We start from the raw sequence: 27,660 nt of genomic DNA, 5'->3' as shown, positions 1-27,660 counted from the left end.
GATATCTCTATTTCCATTCCATTGGCTTAGATTTCAGTCAAATGACCACAGATAACTGCAAGGAAAGTTTGAAAATGAAATTTCCCTGTGTTTCCAGGAAGGATAGGGAATGGAGAGTGATGACTCGCCAATAGGCACTACTATCGTCTTTTCTGTATTTATCAGAAACATAATATTCATGAATGCTAAGACAATTGTAAGATTACTTACCTAACCAGTTTGACATGTAGCTGGGTTTAGGTCCTTGGCAAACAGTCTTATAATTTGGCTTTTTTTTTTTTTTTGGGGGGGGATGACATGTACTGAGGAAGGCAGGAGCTCACATGTCTTTTATGATATATTTCTCCAGAAGCAGATGGTTAGATAATATGGTCAGTAAATGTTTTTGAAGGTTTCCTTTCAATCTCATAAAATGACACCCCTTTTTCCATACCATACTATTTTTCCAGGTTCTTATTATAATACTTCAGTCACATTTTGTAGAAAGCACTGATGAATAGAAACAGTTTCCCAGGAGAACTATTGATTCTGAGTGGCTGTTGATTTGTTACAGCTTGTAAGACATTTAATAGCTACCCAGATGTTTTTGTTGGTTTAAGACAAATCACTGCAGATCTAAAGTGACTTTAATTTTTCATTAAACATGAAACAAAGACAAAATTTAACAACTTTAAAAATTATTCAGCATTGATTTTACATTGTTCTTTAGACTTCACAATTTTAAATCTGGGAACAAATATGCCAATGAACAATATTTATCAAACATCAGGATGGAATCTCTTCTGTGCCTGTGGAGGAATTGACAGACACTTAACAAGCTTTCAAGGAATGAATGACAGCCTCCTGGTGCAGACAAGACCAAGTTATGACAGAGCTGGAGTTGTGCAAAACCCCACGTCTGGTTCTAGTCTTGGTTGTGATGTATTATGTAAACTTGGACAAGTGATGTATTTTCTTTGGCTGCAGACTTCTTATTTATAAAAAGTGGAGTGTCGGCCAAGATGAACTTTAAGTATTTTTAAAGTTCTAACATTTTCCAAGTCAAGAATTAAAGAGACATGAGTTCTAGAACATAATTGGACTTTGATGAAAATAGGTCAATATAGTCAAGAATGGCCTAGGAAAATCAGTCAGGAGGATTTAGTATTTAAGCAGGGCCTTGAAAATTAAGAAAATACAGAGAAGGGAAAGAGCATTAATTTTAGAGCAAGAAGCATACATAACAAATTAATTTATAGTTGCAAGAAATATTATGTATATACTAGATGCTAGATGCTGTGGATATAGGGTAACTGTGACGAACTTTGGTGCCTGCTTTATGGAGATTATAGTCTCGCAAATAAAGTGATAAGACAGTGACCATAATGCACATTTAATAGTGATCCACTTTGCTCTTTAAATAGAATGTTAACGTGGGAACAGTGAGAGATGGGGTTGGACGTATGGAGGGTACTAGTGATGAAAGTCTTGAATCTCAGGTGAAAGAGAGGTTTGGTCTTTTAGTACAGCCTGCCATAGAAGATTTCTGAATTGAGATGAGATATGATAACAGGAATATTAAGGTAAAATCAACATGTGAGATGAGTTGGAACACCTTTTCCTTGAATTTTTATTTAACATTTTGACCTGACATATGCAGGTCAAATTGTTGCATTAGAGCTTACATATGCAGAGTTACTCAGAGATATATGCAGTGCTTCTCATGGTCTCAAATCACCTCTTGTGTTCCCTCTTTACCCATCATCACTTAATCACCAACCCATGACTGATAATTTACAACTTGGTCAGTATTAGGCCTGCTGTTTGCAATCTACGGATATGGCCCAGTAGGCAATTGCAATTGGCTAACACAAGCAGATTGATCCGTTTCACTGAGTGGGACTGCATGTGTTTCATGGCAAAGATTAGAGAGTGATTCAGCATTCATGAGAAAATGTAGCAACAAAAGGTTAGTGGAACAGTCCTAGGAGTGGAGCCATATTGGGAGCAATTGCAGAAGGAAATGGTCTGGATTTATTATCTACATTAAAGATATTGTGGGTCCCATGGATACCAGGAGTGTCATGGAGACCCAGCTAATAGGTTTTTTATTGGATGATTGTCAGGCTGCTGCACCTGCTTTGAGAAGGAACGTTTGCTTCATTTTCTGGCAGAGGCTACAAGCTGCGAAGCAGAGAACAATCACTGGGGTTGGAAATGGAACTGATTGTTTTTTAGAACTTTTGCAAGGATTGCTGGGCTGATCTCCCAACTGTGGAAGTAGATGAGAAAACTAAAAATCCAGAAAATAGAAAATTTAGTTTGGGAGCTCACATTTTATTTTGGATTCATGATATTCATATAAAAGAAGATTGTCTGGATAAGACCCTGAGACACTAACTGTAGTCAGCCAACCAATTATGAGTCCACAAGGTTCTTCTCCAGGCCTCTTCATCTAACTCACTCATAGGCTGACTTTTTTTTTTTTCCTCTGACTAAATTTGGTCACTGTTTTCACGTTTTATAGACAGTCAAGGTGCAGTGTAGGCATGATTTATTCTTGGAATTTTGGGGTTAATATGAATAGAGGTTCTGTGCAGTTGGAAGTCTGAAGCATGTTTGGTAATTCTTGCTTTGATCTAGAACAATTACAAAAGTAATTCTAGTTTTTGGTCTACTTTAGTAATTCTAAGCAGTAATCATCTAAATTATGTAATCACTTAAGTGAAGTGAAGAATTATTATTACAATCCATTGACGGAATGAATGAATAAGAAAGGCTGTGATAAGCCACAGTGCAACTAAGATTGGCAACTCCAGATCGTTACAATGTAAAATATATCTATATAGTAATGATAAACAGACACTGATTTCTTTTTTAATCATTTCGATGCCTAGCCACAAACCAGTGACTTGTGCTTGAAAGTGACTAATTTTCAATAAGGCATTAATACACTCATATTCATGGCTTCCATGGTTTATCACGTAGCAGTAAGTAGTCTCTCAGATATCAAGCTCCTGTGGCTCTTTTTGCTTTTGGGAAAAAAAAGATAACTTGTGCATGAAAGATATGTACTCTTGGAATTACTGTTTTATTGAATGTTCTGTTGTTCATGCAGGTGATTCTGCCTCACTTTGCTCTTTGCTCTAAATATCCCAAGACATTTAGAACGATGGAGCTATTGAGCTTGAAATTATACCAGAGCTTTCTTGCCCAAGTATTCATTAGAAAAGTGATTCCAAGAAGGCTCCTTGTAATGACAAAGCCAAGTTCAACCTCAGGGCTTCTAACTCCTGATTCAGTATGGTTTTTACTATGCAATTTGCTTTGCTACTTTTTCCCAAACATAAACATCTTTCTCCTCGTGGCCATCTATGGGGTGACCATCTCAGTTTACCCGGGACTTTCCCGGTTTTAGCATTAAAAGTCCCATGCCCCAGGACTCACCTTAGACTAAGGCAAACTGGAATGGCTAGTCACCCTAAAAATGGGTGTGTGTGATGTCACCATTACATTTATTCCAAATTGCTTGTTATTCCTGAGGGCAAAGTATCTATTTTGTTTCTGTGCCTTTGTGCATGTTGCTTCTTCAGCTTCAAATGACCTCTTTGTTTTGTGATGAGCTTCTTCTTATTTATAAACAATCTGAGCATTACTTCCTCAGCAAATATAATCTATTTTTTGGATGTTTTCAGGTAGCCCTCATCTCTATTTTCATAATTAAAACACTTTTAATATCACCATTAAAACACTTTATTGCATAATGTTGCGATTATTCACATTTCTTTCCTTTGTTTGTCTAAGAGACTCTTGAACTTGAGAACAGAGACCATGCCTTATTCATCTTTGTTCCCCCAGCACCTAGCTCAGGCCTGATATATATTAAGTGCTCAGAAAAAGTCAATGACAGATGAAGCATATTAATTTGAATTCTGATACTTCCATATTCCCCTTTTTCTTTCTCATGTTTCTTAGTAGCAAGTGCTCTCTTAAGTTCACCTAATTTCCCTTCTCCAAAGATTTACATTTTATCATTTACATTTTATTAAATGTAAATAAGGTGGTTCTTAAAATACAAAAGGGCTTTTAAGAATCAAAGTAATATATATTTTTTTAAATTTAAAATTTTACAAACTTTGATTTGACACTAGTGGGGATATCTTGGAGCAAGGTACCTACTGCTCAGGTCGCTCTAGGATAGGCAATTACCTAACCCGACTTCTTCTAAAGCAGGTACAGGTGAGTAGAAGGAACATATATATATATATATATAAAATATAATATAAATCACTCATGACAGGCAACCACTTTCAGCATCTCCAGACAAGCATACAGGAGCAGGTTTACTGGCTTATGGTCTGCATGGAGCCAGTCTGTCTGCTTATTTGGAATTGCTCCTACAAATACAGTGAAATGCCCAGGGGGCCAGCATTGCAATGTGACTCATTGGAATAGCTGTGACTCAGAACTTGGGACCACAGGCTCCTAGACTGGCAGATCGGCTTTGGAGTGGTGCCTTGAGGGTTGTTTCCAATTTGTTATTTGTTAAACCTGAGTTTTCCTGCTGACGTGACTAGTGAGAAATTAACGCAGTTACTTTGGTGTATTCTTTGCAACTATATGCTATTCAATGTGTAGAAACATTATTGGACTGGGAGTTAAAGGTTTGCATTCTTCTACCAAACCTGCTACTGATTAGTTCTGTGGCTTGTGGCAAGTGGCTTCATTTTCCTAGGTCTAAGTTTATTTATAAATGTAAGTGATTGACACTACTTTACCTCTGTCCCTAGTATCTTCATACACACACACACACACACACACACACAAATTGTAGTAAGAGTACTTAACAGAAGATGTACTCCTTTGACAAAATTTTAAGTGCACAGTACAGTATTGTTAACTTTAGTCACAATATTGTACAGCAGATCTCTACAACTTCTTCATCTTCCATAAACTGTATATGGAAATTCTATATCCATTGAGCAACAACTCCCATTTCTCCCTACTTCTAATTCCTGGAAACTACCATTTAACTCTGTTTCTATGAGTTTGATTTTAGATATCTCATATGAGGAGAACCATGTAGTATTTGTCCTTCAGTGGCTGGCTTATTTCACTTAGCCTTATGTCCTCCAGTTTCATGTTGTCGCATACGAGCAGGATGCAAAACCTCTTTCATTTCATCACTTGATATATCAATGGGTCACAGACACTTTTAGAAGATGAGTATGATGAACACAAAGCTTCAGTGCTCCAAGAGGTCACCTCACATCCTTGAGCATGTTACTCTATCAAATTGAAAAAACTCTAAGAGGAAGGAAAGAGACTGCACCTGATTATTGCTCTGCTAAGCTCTCCAGCCACATGTCGACTACTGACCTTTGTAATCAGTGCTGCCTGAGCTGTTCAGTATATTCTCTGGACAAGTGAGCAGGTGGATGTTAAGAACTTCCTCACTGATTGCACTGCCTGTTAGCATGGTGTATGCTCTGGTGAGAGCCTGCTTTTAGGGAAGGGATGGTTCCCAGCAAACTCTTGGGAGAGATTCATGGGAAGGAGACTGCACTAAGGGTCAAGAGCACCAGTGTCTAATTCCTTTGAACCTGTGCAATTGTTGTGTGCCCTTGGAGAAATCATCCAGCGTAGGGGGCACTCCGTTCCAAATAAAGCATGTAATGCTTGTGGCATAAGCTTATCAGGAGATTAAAGAGATATAAAATTCATCAGGAGAAAAGTTAGAATGCACAGGGAAACATTTGTTTCTATTATAAGAAATCCAGAAATCTTTTAACTTCCCCCCCAAATTCCCCAGCTGAAATTTAAACAGGCAGATGTTGTGAGATCTGAAATACATCATAAGTAAGAAAAAAATTACTCTTTGGGCTTAGAAACAGTTCCAATTCAACTCCTCCATTCATTATGATTCATCACTGTGTGTGGAGTGCTGAGATTGGACTGGACTCTGTAAGCCACAGAAGGATTCAGGTCCTTCTGACTAGTTTTAGGGGACTTGGAAACTGTCTATCCCAGAAACCCCAGGTGTTCAGGGGGAAATACTTTCCAGGCATTAAAAATTCCTTGAGGGCTTGTTCATTGTTGCTGTTCTAATTGCTTCCTCTCTTTCCTTTTGAAAATACTTTAGTAGGGACATCCTCAGATGGGAGGTTTTCACAGGGATTTAAATAAAGAGAACATGCCTTAGGAAGTACAGTGTGGATAAAGGATTTGAAGAAAAGAGTAAGCTAGTTTATATCAGAGCAGGTCAGAAGACTTGATACCCATTAAGAGTCCAAAACTCAGTACCCCAGAACAAAAACTCCTGCTCTGGCCGTTCGGGTCACACATACACTGTCAAGGCATGGGAAGGCCAGTGCCAGCAGTTCCACCACCCGTGGAATGTCTTCTGCTACCCAAACCCAACACAAAACTGTAATTGACATAGTTAACCCTCGACATCACCAAACCAAACACTTCCTCTTTCCCTCAAAACCCACCTTTCCCATCTTGAAGAATAATGCCAATATCTACCTAATCTCTTACATCAGACACCTGGTAAGGTCTTAAAACTCTTTCTTTATACTTCATAACTACCTGTTCACCTTAATGCCTCTCTTCTTTTTGCTACTTTCTATTCTCAGTGCAGTCAACTTAGGTCAGGAACCATTTGTAATTATTTTGACTTAGATTACTGCATGAATGGGAACGGAAGTGGGAAACAAATTAGAAACATTCTACTTTACACCACCTCCTTCACATCCCTGATTTCATGGAGTTCTCAGACAAGCCTACAAAGGAAGAAGGTACTTATGCCTCTCCTATGATTATAATGATAATGAAATTAATGCTTATTAAGCATTAATCACGTGCTAAGCATTGTGCACCATTCTACACTTAGAACCTCACTGCCTGATGATGTGCCCCTTTACATTGCTGCCACACTGAGTCTTGTCTTCCATTTTTCTGTGTTTCCCTTGTCATCTTTCCCACACCCTTGCCCTTCCATGGGTTCCTTCTATAATCTGGCTCCTATTCCTTCCCCACTTCGGTGCCATGTCCCAAAGCATCTCTATTATCCTCAGGACTTGCTCCCTGCTTTTGTCTCTGCTGTTCAAATGCCTGGAGCACCTTCCTTTTTCTTCCCCTGTCTCTTACACTCACACCACAAATTCTTGCTTTTTGCTAACATTTTTGCTCTTGTTCATTTCCTCTCAGGAGTCTTCCCCATCCTCTCTCTCTGTCTCTGTCTCTCTCTCTCTGTCTATATATATACACACACACACATATATATACACATATATACACATATATGTACACACCCACACGTATATACACATGTAAATTTTTTTTTTTGTTTTTTGAGATGGAGTCTTGGTCTGTTGCCTAGGCTGGAGTGCAGTGGCACAATCTCAGAGTGCAACCTCCATCTCCCCAATTCAAACAATTCTTGTGCCTCAGCCTCCCAAGTAGCTGGGATTACAGGAACGCACCTTCATGCCCAGTTAATTTTTGTGCTTTTAGTAGAGATGAGCTTTTATCATGCTGCCCAGGCTGGTCTCAGACTCCTGGGCTCAAGCAATCCACCCATCTTGGCCTTCCAAAGTGCTGGAATTACAGGCATAAGCCACAACATCCAGCCTCCTCCCTCTATATTCTAGTTGTTGTTATAGACATCTGTTATTTGCTCTACCTGACAGCCACCTTCATTTAGTGTCATCACCTTGATGTTTTTGTTTTTGAGGAACTGCCTATTCCCCCACAGAAGCAGTCTGAACAAGGTATCTGTAAGGTGAGCTGGTCTTCTTGGAAAAGGAGTCAGCCTAGGACTGAGGTTGAGCAGCCAGGGCCCTCTCTTTGGTATTTGTCTTGAAATGGCACATGGAACCAGAAATGATTGGAGCTGGTTCTTCTAGGTAATTCCTGCTTTTTGAATCCCAGAAACAGACTTTGCTCCTAGTTTTCTGAGGCCTGTTTTGGATCTCCTGAGTCTTCTTTCAGCCATTCAAATATTCCAACCTCTCCCTCTTTGTGTCTAAGTAAGCCAGAACTTACTTATGCTGTTTGCAAAGAACTCTGATCAACACAGGGGCCCTCTTGTGAGCAAAACCCATGTGTTCTGCTTGTTCTATCATAGCCCACATTACATTCTGGTCAGCTGAGCTTAGTCCAACTCACTCTCCCACTCGACTGAAATTCTGCCCCTAGAACGTGAACTCTGTGAGAACATGAACAGTGCTTTGTTCATCTTTGTGTCACTGGCAATTGGCCAGCAACTTGCATAAAGAAAATGCTTAAAATTTGATTGGTGAGATAACCCATGGAAAAGAAAGACTATGTGACTATGATATTGAATGGGAGTTTGAAGAGGAAGACTTTGGAGAAATCGGATACAAATCATAAACTCATTGAGGCGATGGAGAAGGAGGTCTTTTCCATGCCATGTGGAATATAAGGAGTAGAGGAATCACTTTGAGATCGTGAGACAGAGTGAGGCAGGTTTAGGATAATTCAGTAGGCATTCCACTAATAGAGTGGGAAGTAAGCTTACCTTCTTATATCTAGAGAGGAAATGCATTGAATATATGAAAATTTTTGAAAGATTGGATAAATACTCAGGTGATGAATCAATAAGGAATTTTGAAGGAAGATTGGAGAAGCTGGAAGATTTTCTGCCTTTTGAGGTTGCAGTGATGCAATCAATCACTCATTTGCAGAGGTTTAACCCTGGGCTGCTGCCATCAGATGGTAGGTTAGAGGCTTGTGTGCAGAGGCTGTGGCCACATAGTCCCAGGAGCTCTGCCTGGGGAGACCAATGCCAGCAGGCCTGGTGTGGCCCTCTCTTGAGTTTATTCATGTAATACTAGATCCAGAGGGCACATTGGAAGCTCTGTTCTACTGCCTTTTAAACCAGGGAGTCCTTGTATTCCTCAGGGATTTCTCTGGTCATTCATTCCACCATTCCTTCCCAGGACACATTCCTAGATGTGCTTGCATCAATCATGCAGCAAGGGTTCAGAACCCTCAGGAATTTAATGAAATTTAATGTCTCCTTGTTTACTTTTGTAACTATGTTCTTATATAAATTCTCCATGGAAAGCATTTTCTTCAAGCATGGTTTCCTAGAAAGAGCATTGGCCTAGCTGTGGCCTGAGTTGATTGAATAATTCATTTTACTTCTTAGAGTCTCAGCTTCCCTTTCTGCAAAAAGGGATAATAATAGGTGGGCTACTATCTCATATATTTGAAGGTAAAGTTCAAAGAGATAGATAATGAGAAAATGTTCTGGAAGCAAAGATGTTATTAATATTGTTATAACATCATTGTTATTTCTACTGCCACACTCCCACTCTGATCTGAGTTTATAGCACCCATCTCCTTCAGCATTTTATTGTTGTTGAAGATGCATTGCTAACCTGGTGAAACTGACAGGAGAGAACAGAGACTATCTAGGAGTCGTAGTCATCTTCTCCTTTCTGGTTCTTTTCACCAGTATAGGCCAGGGATTAATGTCACAGAATCTGCAGAAAGTCAGTTCTGAAACACCTTTCTAGCCTCAGCTTTTTTTACTGCCTTTGAATGTAAACTGAGAATAAGTCTCGTCACTTCCATCAGCTCATTTAAAACAAAAATCTCTGCCCTATGTCTTGACTTGGGGAAATAATCTTGAAAGAGCTCTATGATATGTGCTCATGTTATTAGAGGTTTATGGTTTTAATTAGTATCTTTATCTGTATTAGGGCCGCTATAACAAAAGTACCACAAATTGGATGGCATGAGCAACAGGAATGTGTTCTAGGATTCAGAAGTCCAACATCAAAGTGCCAGCAGGGTTGGTTCCTTCTGAAGCTGTGAGGGAGAATCTGTTTCATCCCTCTCTTAGCTTTTGATGGTTTGCTGGTAATCTTTGGCATTCCTTGGCCTATAGATCTTTGCCTTCACCTTCACCTGCATTCTCCCTGTGTGCATGTTTGTGTTCCCATTTCCAATTATATAAGGACATCAGTCATATTGGATTAGGACCCACCCTACTTCAGTATGACTTCCTTTGAACTAGTTATATCTGCAATGGCCCTATTTCCAAATAATATCACATTATGAGATCCTGGGGCTGAACTTCAGTATATGAAGCTTGGAGGGACACAAATCGACTGATAACATTACCTACCATCATAATTATCATGTTTGTCAGAAGTGGATTTGCAGAGGTGCTTGGACTCCCAGGGTCTAGCTTTGATATTGCCTCTCTAGTGTTCAGAGGAAAGAGAATCAAAGCTGCTCCATTGTGACATCACAATGCACTTTTCTTTGTGCATTCACACAATGCATTTTCTTTTCTTATCACTGAACTGTTTTGAAAGATAAAAGCTACTTCCTGAATATGTGGATGGTGAGCCACGTGAATGGAAGACATGGAGATACAGACTGTTAACACCTTGTCAAACATTTATTGTCCCTTCCACCTCTAAACTTCTACGATAATAGGTGAACAGGACCCACATGGTGCAGAATACTGCGATACACACTGCGGAATAATTCAGGTGAAGTTTACAAGCCATGTTTAAACTGGCTTCCATAACCCCTAAAATAAGGACTATAAAGAGTACTGTTGTGTTTTTATGCTAACATGCATCGGGAAGCTGTGAGAGTTAATCTCCTTTTTCCCTTTCCTTGTTAGAATATTGTAGTTATCTCCTACTTGGAAGTCTCTGTAGCCCCAAGATGCCAGAGATTGAATCTGTAGAAAGGAAAAGTGAAATCGACACGCCCAGTGGGTCCAGAACCTGACAGCCTGACAGCAAATTGTAGCCTGTAGCTTTTGCCTTTGAGTTATTGTAGGCAGGAACATCAGCGGGAGAGCGTGTGTGTTTTCTCTTTCACAACACAGTTTATGGAGGTGGTGTGATTGCCACAATGAGCATGTTTGAATGGGTGATTTAAACAATTTTCCATATGAGAATGATGCCTGTGAGTGTTAAGCATGTTGATGATTGCATATTTTGTTTGCTTTCATCAAAAGCTCTTTACAAATCCACTAGAGAAGGAGCATCCACAGGATGCAGGATAGGAAACAGATTGTATATATTATCAAGGTAATGATTACTAACACATACTTCAGAAAATAAAAGTGTAAAAAGCACTAAATATGTCATAAATAACTCTTGCCTAAGTGTTTTGTGGAATGGGTCTGAGTAAAAATAAAGCAAAAGAACAAATACATGAGCAAATAAATAAAATGAAACATGACAAATACTTGCAAAACACACCCACAGATTCATAGTCATGTTCGTTTCTCCCTTTCTCCTATTTCACATCTATCATACCCTTCCCTGTGTAATCTTTGGTCTAACATTGGCTAGAGCAGTCTGGAAACCCAGGACATTGCTAAACCTTAGACAGTTCCATTACTCTGTAAATCATTCTGATGTTCCATTAAGAAAACAATTTCTAGTAGTACCTCACACTATGGGATTTTCTTAGACCATTCCAATTCTGTGGGGAAGGCATTTTTGTCCCGCTATTGTCTAAAAGCAGCCTCCAGGATGCTCTGTGTTTTCTTGGCACCTAATGTTTCTGTGCATTTCTGCTGCATTATACTGGCACTGGCCCCTGTGGCCCTGGCTGACAAGCAAGGTAGGCACTGTATCCAATGGCTCAATCCCATGTTTCCTGTTTGTGGCAATGTCCAAAACATGCACACAGACCATTTGAATTCATCTAAACTGTTATGGAACTGCTTTCCAAGGAATCTTTCTGTTTTCAGCGATCGTGTTTGAAGCTCTCTCCTCCTAACAGGGTGCTGCCTGCTTCCAAAGGCTTCCTGATAATTCAGGTTACTCAGGGCTTCTGTGCTCAAGTCCCAGGGTGTGTGTTTATTCATATTTGCTTGTTGCTTTGTGGATACACTGAAGTTTTTCAATCCTGTTTGGGCTCTGCTTCCCTCTTGTCATACTGCCTATTTCAATTTCTCCATAAGGCAAGAAAATGTCTTCTCTTTCTCTTTCAGGCTCTATCCTCTTCTTATCTTCCTTACTTTTTCTTTCTTGTGTGTCCACCACTGTTCCCGTCCCTCAGGTTCAAATCCAGAAATAGTTATTTATCTCCCACAGTTCAATTTGAAAGAACAGAACCTACTCTGGCTAATTTAAGCAATAAGGAGTCAAATATGAGAATATTAAATGACTTATAAAATCTCTCAGAGGGTGGAAGAAACAAAATGTGTGTTAAACTTTTGGAAATAACTCCCAAGTCTACCATACTGTATCTTGCCACCAAGGAAGGTGCAGATTCTTCATGGTAGCCAATGCTACCAAACAGAAAGTGGTCAACACTAGCAAAGTGCTATAATTAAGAAGCCATTATTGTTGTCAGTCCTAGGCCTGGGTCTGCAACTGAACCTGCTATAATCTGCATCAGCAAAATGGGAGACTGCTTTCTGACTTTTTCTTTTCTTTTTTTTTTTTTTTTTTGAGATGGAGTCTTGTTCTGTCTCCCAGACTGGAGTGCAGTGGCGCGATCTTGGCTCACTGTAAGCTCCGTCTCCCGGGTTCACGCCATTCTCCTGCCTCCGCCTCCCAAGTAGCTGGGACTACAGGTGCCCACCACCATGCCCAGCTAATTTTTTGTATTTTTAGTAGAGACGGGGTTTCACCATGTTAGCCAGGATGGTCTCGATCTCCTCACCTCGTGATCTGCCCACCTCAGCCTCCCAAAATGCTGGGAGTACAGGTTTGAGCCACCGTGCTGGCCTGACTGGACCCTCGCATCTGCTAAATGCTACCATTAAAAACCCAACATCTCAATGGCCGTGCTTGCCAGCAAAATAGCAGTGGCAGGTAGTGCAGTCTCCACTTCAATTCTTCCTTTAAATATCATGCAAATAGATTGGGCATGGGGTTCACACCTGTAATCTCAGTACTTTGGGAGGCCTAGGCGGGTTGATCACTTGAGGTCAGAAGATGGAGACCAATCTGGCCAACATGATGAAACCCGGTCTGTACTACAAAAATACAAAAATTAGACAGGCATGGTGGTGCACACCTATAAGCCCAGCTACTTGGGAGGCTGAGGCAGGAGAATCGCTTGAGCCAGGGAGATGGAGGTTGCAGTGAGCTGAGATGGTGCCACTGCACTCCAGCCTGGGCAACAGAGTGAGACTCTGTCTCAAAAATAAAATAATAAAATAAAATAAAATATCGTGCATATGCATAAAATTGTCCAAACCTATATCACATCAAGAATCCTAACTACAAGAGTCCCTGGGAAATGTGTTTTTCATTTTTCCCAACTTTGCAGATGAGGTTAGCACACTGGACAGGAGATGCGAGTTGAGGGTGAAATAGATGTGACATGCTAATCTATCATATTTTATTCCTCAATTTACGATCACTAGGCCACCACTATTACCACATTCTATTGATTTCCTTAAAAATGCAGATTTCATTTCTCTTTCCTTCTTTCCTTAGTACAGTCTCTTAACTTCAAATCTATATTATTGTAGCAACTTCATTGCTTGTTATTCTTCTAATATCTTTCCATTAAATCTTATTTATTTCATCGAATACATTGTTCTTCCACTTATATGCTCATTACATTCATTAGTCACTTACTGAACATACTATATGCTAACAACTGTGTTCAAAGTGAAATTAGCATGTTGCTTGCCTTCAGGATGCTTAATTGTCTTGTGGTGATGGTAGTAAAGTTGATGGGGTCCTGAAGAATAAGACCAAATTCCTCATGAAATTTACGGAGAAAAACAGGTGATAAGCAACTAAGCAAATAAATTATTCTTATACTGTCACATCAGTCCTATGGTCAGGAATCTCAGTGCTCTCTTTAAAAATTGGATTAATTTGCCTCCAACTTTCAAAATACTGTGTTTCATGGTCCTTTCTTCTTTATCAGCTTCAGCACTGGGAGCAACTCAGCACTGCTAAATACCACCTGAGACCCACTTTAATCTCTTGTCTGCTCTATTGCATTAATTTTTTTTTTTTTTTTTTTTTTTTGAGACAGAGTCTTGCTCTGTTGCCCAGGTCGGAGTGCAGTGGTGCGATCTTAGCTCACTGCAATTTCTGCCTCCCAGGTTCCCAGGTTCAAGCAATTCTCCTGCCTCAGCCTCCCGAGTAGCTGGAATTACAGGCATGCACCACCACGCCCGGCTAATTTTTTTTGTATTTTTAGTAGAGACTGGGTTTCACCATATTGGCCAGGTTGGTCTCAAACTCCTGACCTTGTGATCTGCCTCACTTAGACTCCCAAAGTGCTGGGATTACAGGCATAAGCCACCGTACCCGGCTTGCATTCACTTTCTAGAGGGTCTATGACCTTCTATTCTTTGTCCTTAAAGTCTCTTTTTCACATAATGGCCAGTGTGATCTTTAAAGGTACTGTCCATATCATATTATTCTTCTCCTGCCTAAAACACTCCAATGGCTGCACATTAAAAATACAACAAAATTGAAATCTTTTCCCTGTGTCTAGAATCTGCAAGACCCTTGCCAACTGTCTCTCATCTCATGGCACTAACTCCATCTAGCCTCTTTCTTGAACACACTAGGCTCATTGCCACCAGTTACCTCTTATTCTCTTGAACACACTAGGCTCATTACCACCGTATGCCTCTTATTGTCTCTGCCTGAGATGCTTTCTCCTGACACCTTTATCTGTTTGACTCCTTTCTGTCTATCAGGATATAGATCAGCTGCCACCTCTGAAGAGATGCGCAACTCCTAACCACACTAGTCTTCATGTCCTATTTCCCTCTTTCATTTTCTAACTAGCAGAAATGATTTGTCAACCAGAATAAGCTCCATCAAGGTCATTGTTTTCTTTTCTGTTGTATCCCCAATGCCAATGTTTAGAATCATGCCTAACATTCTATAAACCTTTGTTGAATTAATGAAGTAATAAAAACTTTATCAATCTATTCTATTCTTCATCTCATGTCCTGCCTTCTCTCTAAACCCTTTTTTGATAATACCTACTCTCTCGTTTCCTCTCTGAGATTCTGAACTTCCTCTTTGCTGGTTGAATATGCCTCTGATCTGGGGTTTGCTTCAGGTACTCTTTAGTTTATTATCTCCAACTGAATTAAGTCTATGTCTTATTTCACCAATGCTACAGGTTACTTTTGGGAATAATCACCAAGAAGTATACTTTTGCACCCCACTCAGTAAGGCTATGCTCTCTGTGAACCACAAGCCCACTCAGACCTCTGAAGACATGGATGTTGTTTTGAGCATTTAGCCAATAGTATGTTATTACTCTTTCTGCATTCTGTTGCCTCTTCACATATAGAAGATGAAATTGTCTTGTTAGAGACCATACATGGTAAGGCAATCTTATAAGCTTGTCTTGTTGCTTCAGAAAGTTACTGAGGCATCAATAGCTCTATGGACCTCTCTGCTGTGGTTACATAGTGTGGGTTCTAGTGAGCTCTCCTGTCTTAATCTCTTATCCTGTCTTTGAGGCCCCTCTTTAGATTGCTCAGATATAAGTTTAGCCCTTTGATCTGGCCATTTGCTTCTCGTAACACTCATTACATTTGCTGCAATTTTAACCCCCACGTCAGCAATCATGAGATAACTTTATCTGACACCAATTCTAGACTGGCATTAGCCGTGTCCCAGAGGAGGCCAGTTGGCAGCTAGTAGACAGAACACTTACGCAGATAGATTTTGCTTAGCATGAACTATATTTTATAAATTTGATCCAACATTTAAAATTAGATTTCACATAAAATTTAGATATCCAGGTTGTGTTGAAAAATTAATTCTAGCAATGATGGGTTAATAATTTCACATGGCAACACATTACAGGAGGAAGCAGCAACAGTGTTCTTTAAATTCACACATACTTGCATTCTGAGAGGCCACTCCAATCTGATAATGCATGTTTAACACTTACAATCTAGTCCCTCTAGACATTTGAGTTTGAGACCTCTGCACTACAATAATCATAGAGTTATACTATGGGGAGCCACTGGGGAGTTTTACACAGGAGAATGATACAATCTGAATTGTGTTTAAAAATATCACTCTGGATGTTTTATGCATAATAGTCTCTACTGTGGCAAGAAAGGAAAAAGATAAACAATATTTAACACTTATTAAGATCATCTAGGATGATTGCCCAAAAGCCCCAGTCTGGTATTTGATCTGCAGTGATTGCCTGCTCCATGCTGGCCCCTAGGTGGTATTAGGGGCAGTAAATTGGTCAAGCAAGAAGCTTTCATAAATGCTTTCTCCACTTGTGCATATGAAAAAGCTGTAAGTGTTCTAACCTCTGTTCTCCTTTTCTCCTCCTCAACTCTTACCTTCTCTTCACTTCTGCTCCATCATTGGGCATAGATTTGCTGCAGAAAATGATGCTACCTCCTCTGCATTGGAGTTCACTCCTCTCCAGACTTCTCCTGGCCCGAGAGTCATGAATTCATTTTACCCTTTATTCAGTTGAGGTGAGATTGGCCTTTTACAACCTGGGGCAGTTTGATCATTGATGATCTGCCTGGCAGAGATGCTCATACATACAGGTGTGTTTCTACTATTCACCCTGTTGGGTCCATGGGTCTGAAGCACACTCACCAGTTGCTATGGCTAGTCATAGTTTCCTCCCTGGATTCCATCATCAAGTCAGGAACTCATATATTTTTTGCCACACTTGTTGGAAGACCTCTTTCTGATTTTATTTCTGCCTCTGCTATGTGAGAAACTCTTCACTGGATTCCCAATTCCTTCTAGGGAATTCCCTATATTTCCCAACATCGCGAGTCCTCTCCAGCATTCTTCCAGGTGTAATCTCTTGATAAATGTCATTCTAGAATTCTGCTTCAGGTTCATATAGACAGTGTCACAAAATCATTTACTAGAAGTAAGAACAGGATTATTCTCGGATACTACTATTTACTTTAGGGCTAGAAACTTAGGAAGCCAGAGCGTTTAACAATGAACCACATTGCTATCTAAGAAATGCATTTAATGATGATTAAAGCAATAGTAATTAAAGTGAAAAGAGGGCTCTACCCATGCATATGGAACATGAGTGCCCTCAATTAATCAGCTCGTTATTATTAAATATTTATTTGAACACCCACCGTGCAGGAGGCATGAAGTTCTGAGAGAACACACCAAAGACCTGGACCTTACCCTTTGGGAACCTGTGATCTAAAGCAATTTAGACTTCAACTTGTGACAATATGCTCTGGCTGTGACTCTCTGTAGATAAAACAAAGGTTGAAATTCAAAGCATCTCTAAGCTCCAATTTAATCTACTGCTCCCTACACTACTCATATTTCAAATCTTCTGCTTTACTCTCTGCTAGCTAAAGAGTGAGTCCTCCCACTATCCTTTAAGATTCAGCAAAGAGCTCACCTCCTCTGTGAAGCCTGCCCTGACCCTCCCAGCAGTGTTGATGCCTCCTTTCATGCTTTTGACAGCACCATATGTGTCTATTAAACTCTTCATAACATTACCTTGTCATTCCTTTTATTCAAGCCTTTTCTTACGAACGCTAGGTCCTGAATGGAGAGCTTGAACCATGTTATTTTATCTTGTATTAGTAATGTTACTCCTTGAAGCCAGATCTCATTCTCAAGAATCTGATAATCATTTAATTAATTTAAAATTTCCTCTGTGCTAGGCATTGTTTAGGATATATGCCTGTAGAAATGGCAGCTGTAAGGTTTAGCATAAGGTTTAGGACAGATTTTTTAAGTGAATTTTGGAGGAGTATATGATGACTATTATATGCAAGTATAAAAGGGCCATCCTAGTTAAAGTATTCTGGGAAGCCTCCCTGCCAGCATGACGTGGATATGGGAGTGAGAGAGAACAAGACAAGAGGGAAAGGAGTCAGAAGGCTGGAGTCCAGAAATCAGAGACTGTATCCCAAAAGATTATACCCTGAAAGAAAGGAGATCATTTTGGCTACTACCCTCCAGCAAACATGAAACTCATTCCATCTTTACAGCTTTGCTTAAGCTGGAAACTGTTCTCCTCACTGGAAATGTCCTTATACATGCTCTCAATGTATTATACTCTTTCTCATCCTTCAAAACTGCATTTTAGTCTCTCTCTTTTCCTCTATGGAACTTTATCTTTTGATTCCAGATCATGTCACTATTGCATTTTTGGGACATGTTTGAACATGCATTATTTAGTCTTCTCTTTGAACACTTAATCATATTCTGTCATTCATGTAATAATATTCATATAACAACCTCCTTTAATTGCCTTTGTTTGCTTTTTGTTGTTGTTTTGTTAATCATCATGAAAATCCCTAATCAACCATGCTTGGTTTCTTTCCCATATCATCCACCCTGTTCAGGAAGGTTCTTTGCTCTCACAACCAGCAGAGTAAAAAGAGGGAGGAAATGGAGACACCAAAGGCCATGAGGATAGAAAAAATGAGGCTATTCTTGTCCAAAGCATAGAGGTTGAGCATGGAGGGAGGGTCAACTACAGTGGATTCTTATTGGTCTGCCCTTTGAGATCAGACCCTTCAGCACAATCTGTCCTCTTTCTTTTTTCTTTTTTCTCCAATCCTGGCGAATGACCATTCATCATCCCTGCCATGATGTAGATTGTACAGGGTTTTGGACTACTATAGTGCTCCGTTCATAAACCTGAAGTAGAGTTTCTCAGTGACAGAGAACACCTGCCCATTTCTTTTCTGATGCTCATTGGGATGATATCATTAAGGGCTGTGCTGTATCTGAGTAACATTAAAGATATTAAGTCTTTCACCATGATGTAGCAATTCAGTTACACATTAAACAATTGACATTGTGAAAAGGAGACATCAGAAACTTTCAAAAACAGTGAGAAATCCTCTTGATGGGTACTTCATAGCAAGGACCCCTTGTGGTAACTCTCCGTCAGGCCTTCTCTGATCTGGAGCACAAGATTGAAGCCTGGGATTGCAGATCAAGCCATGGTCCGTGGCTTGGCTCACCTGAACTTCCAATGCTTTCTTGAGGAAATGAGTCCCTGTACATGTCTAAATCTACTTTACTACCTGCCTGACATCCCAAGTGATGCTCTTTGGCAGCCTTGCCCTTAGCACAATACCAGGGTGCCACCACCCAGGAGCTATCATTGCCCTTTCCTGACAGGTCACCCTGGACTCAGGAAAATAACATCACAGGTCTGTCCCAGCTACAGGGGAAATGAAGCTCTCAGGTCTCCTTCCAAATGCTGCTTATATTTTTATTTACATATTTTATTTGTGTTAACTTTTTCTCTTCTTACCATATCCTGACTGTATTATAAATTGCCATATATACAGAGATTGTGTCCCATCATTTTCTTACATTTTATTGAACATCAAACACTGGTTTTTTTTTGCACACTTTAGATGTCTGGTAAATATTTTTTGTTGAGTTACTACATACAAATTTAACAGGAGACAGAATAAATCTAATCACAGATAAAGACTCTTGTTCAATCTCTTAATAGGGAAGTACTTTTGAGATAACATATTTCATGAAATGTCTGTATCTTTTCAACACCATCTAGTCACACAGAATAGACCAAGCATGTTGCAACCCTAAGGTGAGGTCATTCATGAAGCAATCTTAGAATTGTGATCTAGTTTCTAAGAGAAGGCATATACCCCATTTTGTTGAGACAAATGCTTCTGGTCTCCTGGCTCAGATTGCAGAAATATTTTTTCTAAAGGAGTCAGGACTTATTTGGATCTGTCCTTGTAGGATGGAGGCCTGAAGAGATATAAACAACCCAAGTGACAAGATTTTTATTTCCTATGTATGACTAGTTATGGTGTGCTTCATAATATGGGTAGCATATCCACTTCAAATTGAGAAAGACAAAGTTCAAAAAGGTTAAATGACTTGCTTAAAGTCACACAGCAATACATGGCCAGGCTTTGCCCATTCTCCAGGTTTGATCAGTCCTGTGCATGGATGCCAACTGCTAGACAAAAGGAATCTATGCTCCCCAGAGGGCTTGGGGGAAGAATTTCTCTCTTGTCTGGGTCATACTTGGGGCTGCATGCATTGTTCCATCTTGCCTTGGAAGGTGATTGTTAGTGAAGCCCCTTCCAAACTATTCTTGTAATAATTTCCATCCTGAATCCCAGAAAAATTGAGAACACCGGGTGGGGTTCTGTCCCTCCTGTAAATCTCCTGGCTTGTTGCTATTTATTTAATGATTAATCCTTCAGCACTGCCTTGTTAAATAGAAGGGTAATATTTTCCTTCTGACTGGACTGGATGGGCTCCCAGTTCCAGTCAGGTACCTTTGGGCCATGTAGCTGAAGATATATAATGTGCCTTTTGTTTTGGACTCTGGAAACTGAGCTTGTGTGGCGGTGAAGGATGTTCCTAGTAGTGGATTTTCTTCTGTTTCTCAAGTTTATGGTTAAGAGGAGAACTTGTTATAAAGGTTAAGCTTTTATACCTGAGAGAACCAAGAAAGAATTAGAGTATCTACAGCCTCATCTGCATGTATTGTTCCCTTAAATACCTGAGATCACTAAAAACATCAAATCTCCCTAATTAATACTTTTGTAGCTCTGAAATTTGCAAAAAATGGGTGAATTGTCAATATCTATAGTGTGTTTGCATTTGTTCAAAATAATTCAAATGTAACTTAATATTTTCTATTTTACAGTTAATTGACTGCTAATAGGAAGAGGGGGAAGAATAAAAAAAAGATGACACAAATAATTGGAGAAATGACTTTAAGCTGAGACCCTTAGTGACCTTAGAGGCAAAAATCTGAAACTAGGTTGAAGTGAGATAAGAGATTTTCTAATGAGGAACGTTAACTTTTTAGTGGATATTGCAATTTCCCACCTCTCACAAGAATGGCAAACAGGTTGGCTTTGGAGTATTTATATGCATGCATTAGTTTGTGTGTGAGAGTTGTGTGTCTGGATGCCATGGGTTTGTGTAGTTTTTGTGTGAATGTGTGATAGGCTTTCTTGAGTTTGTGTCACTATGGCCCTCCGAATCACTTTCTGTGGTCACTCTCACCTTGACAAGCTTGGGTGCTGTTAATTAAAGCATCATATTTTTAAAATCATTTCCTTTTTATATGTTGATTATCAGACTCAGATCGTGATGTTGATGGAGGATTTTCACAAAACAAAAATGCAAACAAAAGCAGAAATTTACCACCAAATAAGAAATCTAAAGATGGAGCTATGTTGTGCAAAACAATTCTACCTGCCATCAAATGAGTCCAGGCTTATCACCTCAATCAGGGAATGTATACCTCCAGGCTGCAGATGGCTCATAAGGAAGGTAGCTTGAGGTCAATAGCCTTGATGTAGCATCCTTTTTGATGAGTCTCAAGCTTCATAGTACTACTGTACTATGTGAATTTTTTTTCCCTGAACTCCTATAATATTTTTAAGCCATATTTGTACTTATTTTTTCATCTTTTATTTTTTAACATGATTTAACAAGTAAGCACACTGAGAGAAAATACTTTGTATAAAGATCTTGTATCTGATATCGAACCCAGTGCAAAACGATGCTAATTTTCTTTGCCCAGAAATTATTTATAGTTTTATGATTTGATTGAATTCTATGTCATTAAGAGAATAGTGTTCAGAATCCCAAATACAGTTGCCTAAAACTTCTTTTGTTTGTGCAATGTGTTGAGATACAGAAAGAAGTAGATGACATGATTCCTATTCTTGGGAAAATCTGTAAAGGGAATATATTCTGTGTATTTTACCCATCCTTAGAGAAATAGTTGTAGACTTAGGGAATGAATAAGTTTTTGAAATAAAGTTACCTATTATTACTGTTGGGTCAATATTTCTCTTGGTAGCCCTTGGGTTTATATAATACAGTGAAATTGAGTCTGTTCATTTCAGCAAAGGTGAGGATAACAAGAACAGCTCAAGGAAGCAGAAAATAAAGTACTTCATTCTGTTTAGTTTGATATATTTAGATATTTAGATATTTGATATCTCATTGAGTGAGTATCCCATGCCAGGTATTGGGTTAGATGCTGAGAATACAGAGATTATTTGGTTACAATCCCTGCCTGCATGGTTATCAAGATATTTTGGTAGGTAGTGAATTTCCCTGTTTTGTTTTGCTTTGTAGAAGTAGAAACTGAGTTCACAGGGATTGTGATAAAGCATGATGGAAATCATGGGAGGATTTAGTGACGAGTTTCTGTGCCTCAGTTATTTATTTATAAAATGGGGCTTATGATATCTATCTCTCCCAACCAGCTGGATTATTGTTAGAAGGAAATGAGATAGAGAGATGCCAAAGCTAGCTAAGAGGTTGTAAGTTTTCTCATTCATTAGGCATTGTTTTTAGTGTTTTCGGATTTCCACCATTTCAGCAGCCCCTCTCTACAGAAGAATGAGTGGTGGCCGAGACACTGACTTTGGGAACTGAATTGGTCTGAGGACCCACAGAAGACTTGAGTCTAACTTGTGGACTAGGAATGAACAAGAGGAAACAGCACCCCTCCTTTAAAGGCCCATGGCCTTTCTGCTTCTCAGAAGTTTCTTGGCATGGTTCCCTGGTGGGAAGGGTAAAAGCACAGATGGCCCCAGAGCAGACAAAGTATACATCTGTGTGTAATGTGATGTAATTCTCCAACATACATACCTATCAAGGATGCATAAACGTTTCCAAACCACATTGAGGAAAGCCCCATAGGTTTTAAACAAAAATTATATGAGACCTTTTCTAGAAAGTAAAGCCATGTAAATGTATGTTTAAAACCCGTTATCCTCTCCCTCTGTTAACTACACACTATGTACTACACATTTGACAAAAAGGGGCGAGTGTCAAGTTATGGCAGCTCATTTTCTGGATCTGATGAGTTGGCATGACTATTGCATTTATGGATCGGGAGGACCTAAATGCTGAACAGATGGCTGGTCCAGGAGTAAGATCAGCAGCTAAGACTTTCTTACTTGGGATGAGACCAAAATGGTTACTCCACATCCCAGCAAAGTTCGTAAAAATCCTTCTCTTTGCAGTTCAGCCCCTAGACAGTCCCCTACTCCCTCTCCTATTGCAGAACAGCATGTGGATTGCTCAGTACAACCTGTTCATCACATCCTCCTGTTCACTGCAAAATTATGGAAATATTCTCTGAGCTGCTTTCCTCCCTGCCCAACGAGTCATCTCTGTGTGAAAGGCCGACCTTATAAATCCTGGTTTGTATTGTCCTCTCCGTGTCTCACAGATCTACCTCTGCTAAATTTTCTTCTCTCTTTTCTGTTTTAAAACTTATCTTCTTATTTAAAAACATATGTCTTAAAATAACCTTTTGTCTTTCATAATGTGGAAAAAAGAAAGAAATTACCCTTTGGAACTAATGCTTGCTGATGTCTTACTGATTTACTGGCTCCCTCAGAAGTGCTTTAGATGTATAGATTCATTTAATCGTCACTGGGACAGACACTATTAGCTCCATTTTAGAGACGAAGAAATGGAGGCAGGGAGAGGTAATATTTGAGTGCCTAAGGTCGGGGAGCTGGTAGGATATAATGACTCTGAGATGTAAATCTAGGCCGTTTGGTTCTAATCATCATGTTTTATGATAACTACATATGTACAGCTTTCTCTCACACCTATTGCCCCTTCCTGCTATTGCTTTCTCTTCAAATTCTCAAGAAACCATCTGCTTTTACGGTCCCGACTTTCATCCCACCCTTTTGCAAACACTTACTGTCTCATATTCATTACCACAACTCTACTGAGATCTCTTTTTCAAGGTCATCTTTGAAATTCAAGTTGTCTCTTCTCATGAGGAGTTCTAATCCTTCTTGATAGATGTGCAATATTAGCCTAAATCCTTCTCTTTAGTTACTTTTGCTTTCACCTAATCACTTCTGGACACCCCCCTAGGGCAACCTAGAAAGAATAATTGCCAGAAGAGTATACGAATTGTAAAGTCAAGGAGACTAATATTCCAACCTAGGATTTTAGTGATATTAATAAGTTCCTGAACTATAATTTAGTTGGAATAGGTGAGCGGCCACGAGGAGAAAAAGAGGTCAAAGTATGTATGTAGGGAGGGGTGGGGGTGGGTGGGTAGGTGTGTGTGTGGATATCCAAGGCTGTGGACCTTGTCGTAAAGTTAATAAACATAAGAAAGTTTTAAAAAGGAGCTGATTTGGGATATAAATTAAAAATTTTGATTTTTAAATGATATGCTTGAAGTGCTGGCAGTGTATCCAAATGAAAATATTCATTGGGAAGTTGAAACGTGAACTGTAACCTTAGAACTCATGGAAATAGGTGAGATTTTAAGAGGGAGAATACTGAGAATGACATTAACAAAATGTTTTTCATACCAGTCCTTTGCATAAAAGACAAAATACCCAACTTAAAACTTAAAGCCTTTCAGAATCTGGCAACGGACATTTCAATTCCATTCAGGCCAACAATTGAGTGCTTATTATGTCAATAAAAGAGAACAAGAAAAAAAGACACATTTTTTTAGTCAGGGTCCTTGGTCGCAAACAACAGAGACAAAGCCTGAATAAATTAAGCAGAAAAGGAATTTATTGGAAGAACACTGGATAACTCCAAGAATAATTGGGAAGAGTAAAGAACTGGCCTCAGAAAATGAGCAGAAGCTGAAGTAGGCTAGTGTGTGTGCCTGAATTACATCTAAGAAGATGCCACAAAAAGAATCTGACCTAAAGTACTAGGTCTGGGTATTAGAAGTCGCCACTGACATGGTTGCTGGGAGATGCATGCCGTCACCACAGTTAGAGGCATTCCAATTTGCTTCCTGTGTCTTTGCTTTATTTGCTCCCAATTAAAGTCCCAGGGAAAATATGCAATTGATTGAGTTTCAATGAAGTGCCTGTTGTCTAGCTGCCAGGAGCTAGGGAAAACATATCTGTTCTCCAAGGGAGTGAGTTCCAATACTGAGTAGCCCAAAAAGGCAAATGCCCAATTCAGTTGCTATCTTCTTAACAACTTATAGATCAATTGAATCAGACAGACATATAGTAAAATGTACTAAATTAAATACGTTCCATATAGTACAAGTAAAGAAAACTTAAAAAAAAATCTGGCATCTTTACAATTTGATCAATTGATTATAGTTAGACTTTGTTCAGTAAATATGAAGAAATTTATCCCTTACTTCTGCCTGTTAGAAATCCATCCATCTCTCTCTTAAGTTACAACACATATATCATGCCCTGTTTGAAAACTTTCCGGACAGTCCCAGTGACCAATGATTTCCTTCTCTGGTGAAATTTTGTTTCACTTTTGTGGCACTCATCCCAAAGAGAATATCTGCCTCCTGTCTCTTAGATACTTTGAGCTAACACAGTGTATGCATAACACAAGAAACATTCAATAGACATTAGTTAGGTGACAGAAGGATGCAAAATTTTTGAATTGTCAAAAACCAATTAATTGCACAGTATTAATCCTCCCACACATGCAAAAATTACAAAAGACTTGGGAGTTGATGATTTGAGGGTAAATTTTTTGAGATAGGTATTTGTGTCTCTCCACTTGAGCTAAGTGAGAAGAGGTTTGAGGAGACCCATAGCAAAGCTAAAGAAGCTGATCACATCTGCTTCCTCAGCTTCAAGATTCATGTCTACAGCACTCTGAAATGGAAGGGAAAGTTTTCATTTGGAAGCCAGTTTTGAGTTTTTTTTTTTTTTTTTTAAATATGAGATTGGGGATGTTAATTAGTAATGAAGATTATTTTGTGTTGTATAATTTTTATAACATAAGAATTATCAGTAAAGCCCCTTCCCCTAGACAGAAGTGGTGGAGTGAGGGTGGGACCGGGGATGGGAGAGACAAAAGTACATTGGCTTCTGATTACACTTTGTACATCTTGTTTCCTTAATGTAATGGTTACCTTTGTCATAAAGAACTTAATATTCATGGTTGCAGAACTGTAGTTGAAGCTTGAATGGAAAATAGCCTTTCTGGGGTTATATCCATTATGATTCTTCTCCCTCACCAGCTCCATCCCATGTAACTCTCACTGTCACTATCATACTGTTCATGGGGAACACCACAGCAGATTCTTTTATCTAGGGGCATATTGTATCACTCTTTTGTGGTTTACCATGTTGGACAAAGAGACAGCTTAGTCTGGTATCCTTCGTTTCTCTGTGCTGTGATCCTAGCCCGAGAGATCTTATCTACAAAGAGGGACTTCTAAGATTCTGGCAATCTTTTTGTTTCCTCTCTTGATTCCAATTTCTGTTTTCATTTTGCTACCAAGAAATTCTTCAATTTTCAAATGCCTTCATGAGCTAATGAACGCTCAATTCTAAAAGGCAATAGTGAAGTCTGTCTCAACTATTCTCTATATAAATGACTTTACATGGCATGTTCATAGAATCAAGCATCTAATCAACGTCTGATCAAGGATTTAGGGAATGCTCAAAGTAGAATTGTTAGAGGTCATTGGGCCAGCTGTTCTTAACCAGTGTTGCGGCAGGTGGAAGAACTATGAGGTGTGTCATAAGTCAACTGTCACTGAAAAGAGTTAAATGCTTAAGTATATGGATGGTATTTCTTTTACACAATAGAGCATTTCAGGGTTGCTTCTGTAAAAACAACTGTAGTACTTTTGTACAATTTGTTGTGTGCTTTCTTGACTAGCAGAAAAAGGGATAAATGGCAGCCCAACTTTCTGTAATATATGTGGGTTACACCTCATCTTTTCTGTTTCAGGCATAACGATGACTGCTGCTGATGAACTATTCAATATTGTGGTGCCAAATCTACTGTGAAATGTTTCCAAGCCACATTGCACCTGCTTTCTCCTCATTTCTAGCTCTCCTTGCATGTATAACACATTTAATTTACTGTATACTTCCAGGTGATAACTGTTACTTATTTTCCTATGCTCTTTAATATGAGTAAGCATTTAACTTTTCTGTATCAGGTCCATTGGACTGAAAGCCTTTTAGTGGTAAGGTCTATAAATTACAGTATTTCCAGCCTTATAAGTATATAATCGGTTCTTGATAAAATTAGGCATTGGCTAAGTCCTTTGGAAATCTAGTGTAAATATATTTTTTTCCTCTTCAATTATCTTAATAAGTCAGGCTAGCATCAATGTCTTGAACTAATTATAGAAGTAAATATCTAAGGAATGATGAGACAGAAAACAGTCTTTTTAATCCCTGGCATGCATGACCTAGCCCAATGGAGAAGACAAGATGTATTATGTTCTAAAAAAATTAATCCTTCAAGAGAGGGGTTTGTTTTAAAGAATTTGATTTACATTAATCACTTAAATGTTTCTCTTTTCTCGTCCTTTCCTTCAGATATATCTTTCCTGTTGGCTTCTTATTCTCATGACAATAGTACTCAGTCCCTTTTTTGAACACACTGTCCACTACAGACGTGAACTGCCTGAATGCAGCTGATCCTGTTTACGTGAGCCTCCGGAATCAGCTGAGACCACTGGATACCTAAGTAATATAACACTGGTTCTTCCAACTTTAAGTTTTAAGAAAATTGAAAAAGTTCCAATAAAGTACAGGCTATGAGTTGACTCTTCATACTCTGTAGCTATCCTCCAGTCATGGACGACCTAAAGTGTTGGGATTATAGGCATGAGCCTCAATAGCCAGTCTTAGATGTTTGACCCAAGACATTGCTGATTCTCTAATCCTCAGAGTCTTCATTTGTCAAAAGGTTTTAGCAACATTTACGGTTCTGGTCATGGTGGGTTAGT

General features: G+C 39.2%; 2 long non-coding RNA genes across 2 annotated transcripts; one reads left to right on the top strand and one right to left on the bottom strand.

The window, feature by feature from the left end:
• Positions 1 to 2,352: 2,352 nt before the first annotated feature.
• Positions 2,353 to 10,242, bottom strand: LOC108583087. The gene is made up of 3 exons (XR_001897361.3): positions 10,142 to 10,242; positions 8,525 to 9,174; positions 2,353 to 2,618 (listed from the first exon to the last, which is right to left on the bottom strand). It is a non-coding gene; the product is annotated as an uncharacterized LOC108583087 (long non-coding RNA).
• A 63-nt stretch (positions 10,243 to 10,305) lies between these two features.
• On the top strand, positions 10,306 to 27,341 carry LOC103879698. Its single transcript, XR_640445.4, has 3 exons — positions 10,306 to 10,514; positions 26,649 to 26,796; positions 27,248 to 27,341. It is a non-coding gene; the product is annotated as an uncharacterized LOC103879698 (long non-coding RNA).
• The last annotated feature ends 319 nt before the right edge of the window (positions 27,342 to 27,660 follow it).

This window comes from Papio anubis, chromosome 19, assembly GCF_008728515.1.
Source record: "Papio anubis isolate 15944 chromosome 19, Panubis1.0, whole genome shotgun sequence".
Taxonomy (NCBI): domain Eukaryota; kingdom Metazoa; phylum Chordata; class Mammalia; order Primates; family Cercopithecidae; genus Papio; species Papio anubis.
Note: the sequence above shows the minus strand (reverse complement) of the source record. Positions and strands in the feature narration are given on the sequence as shown.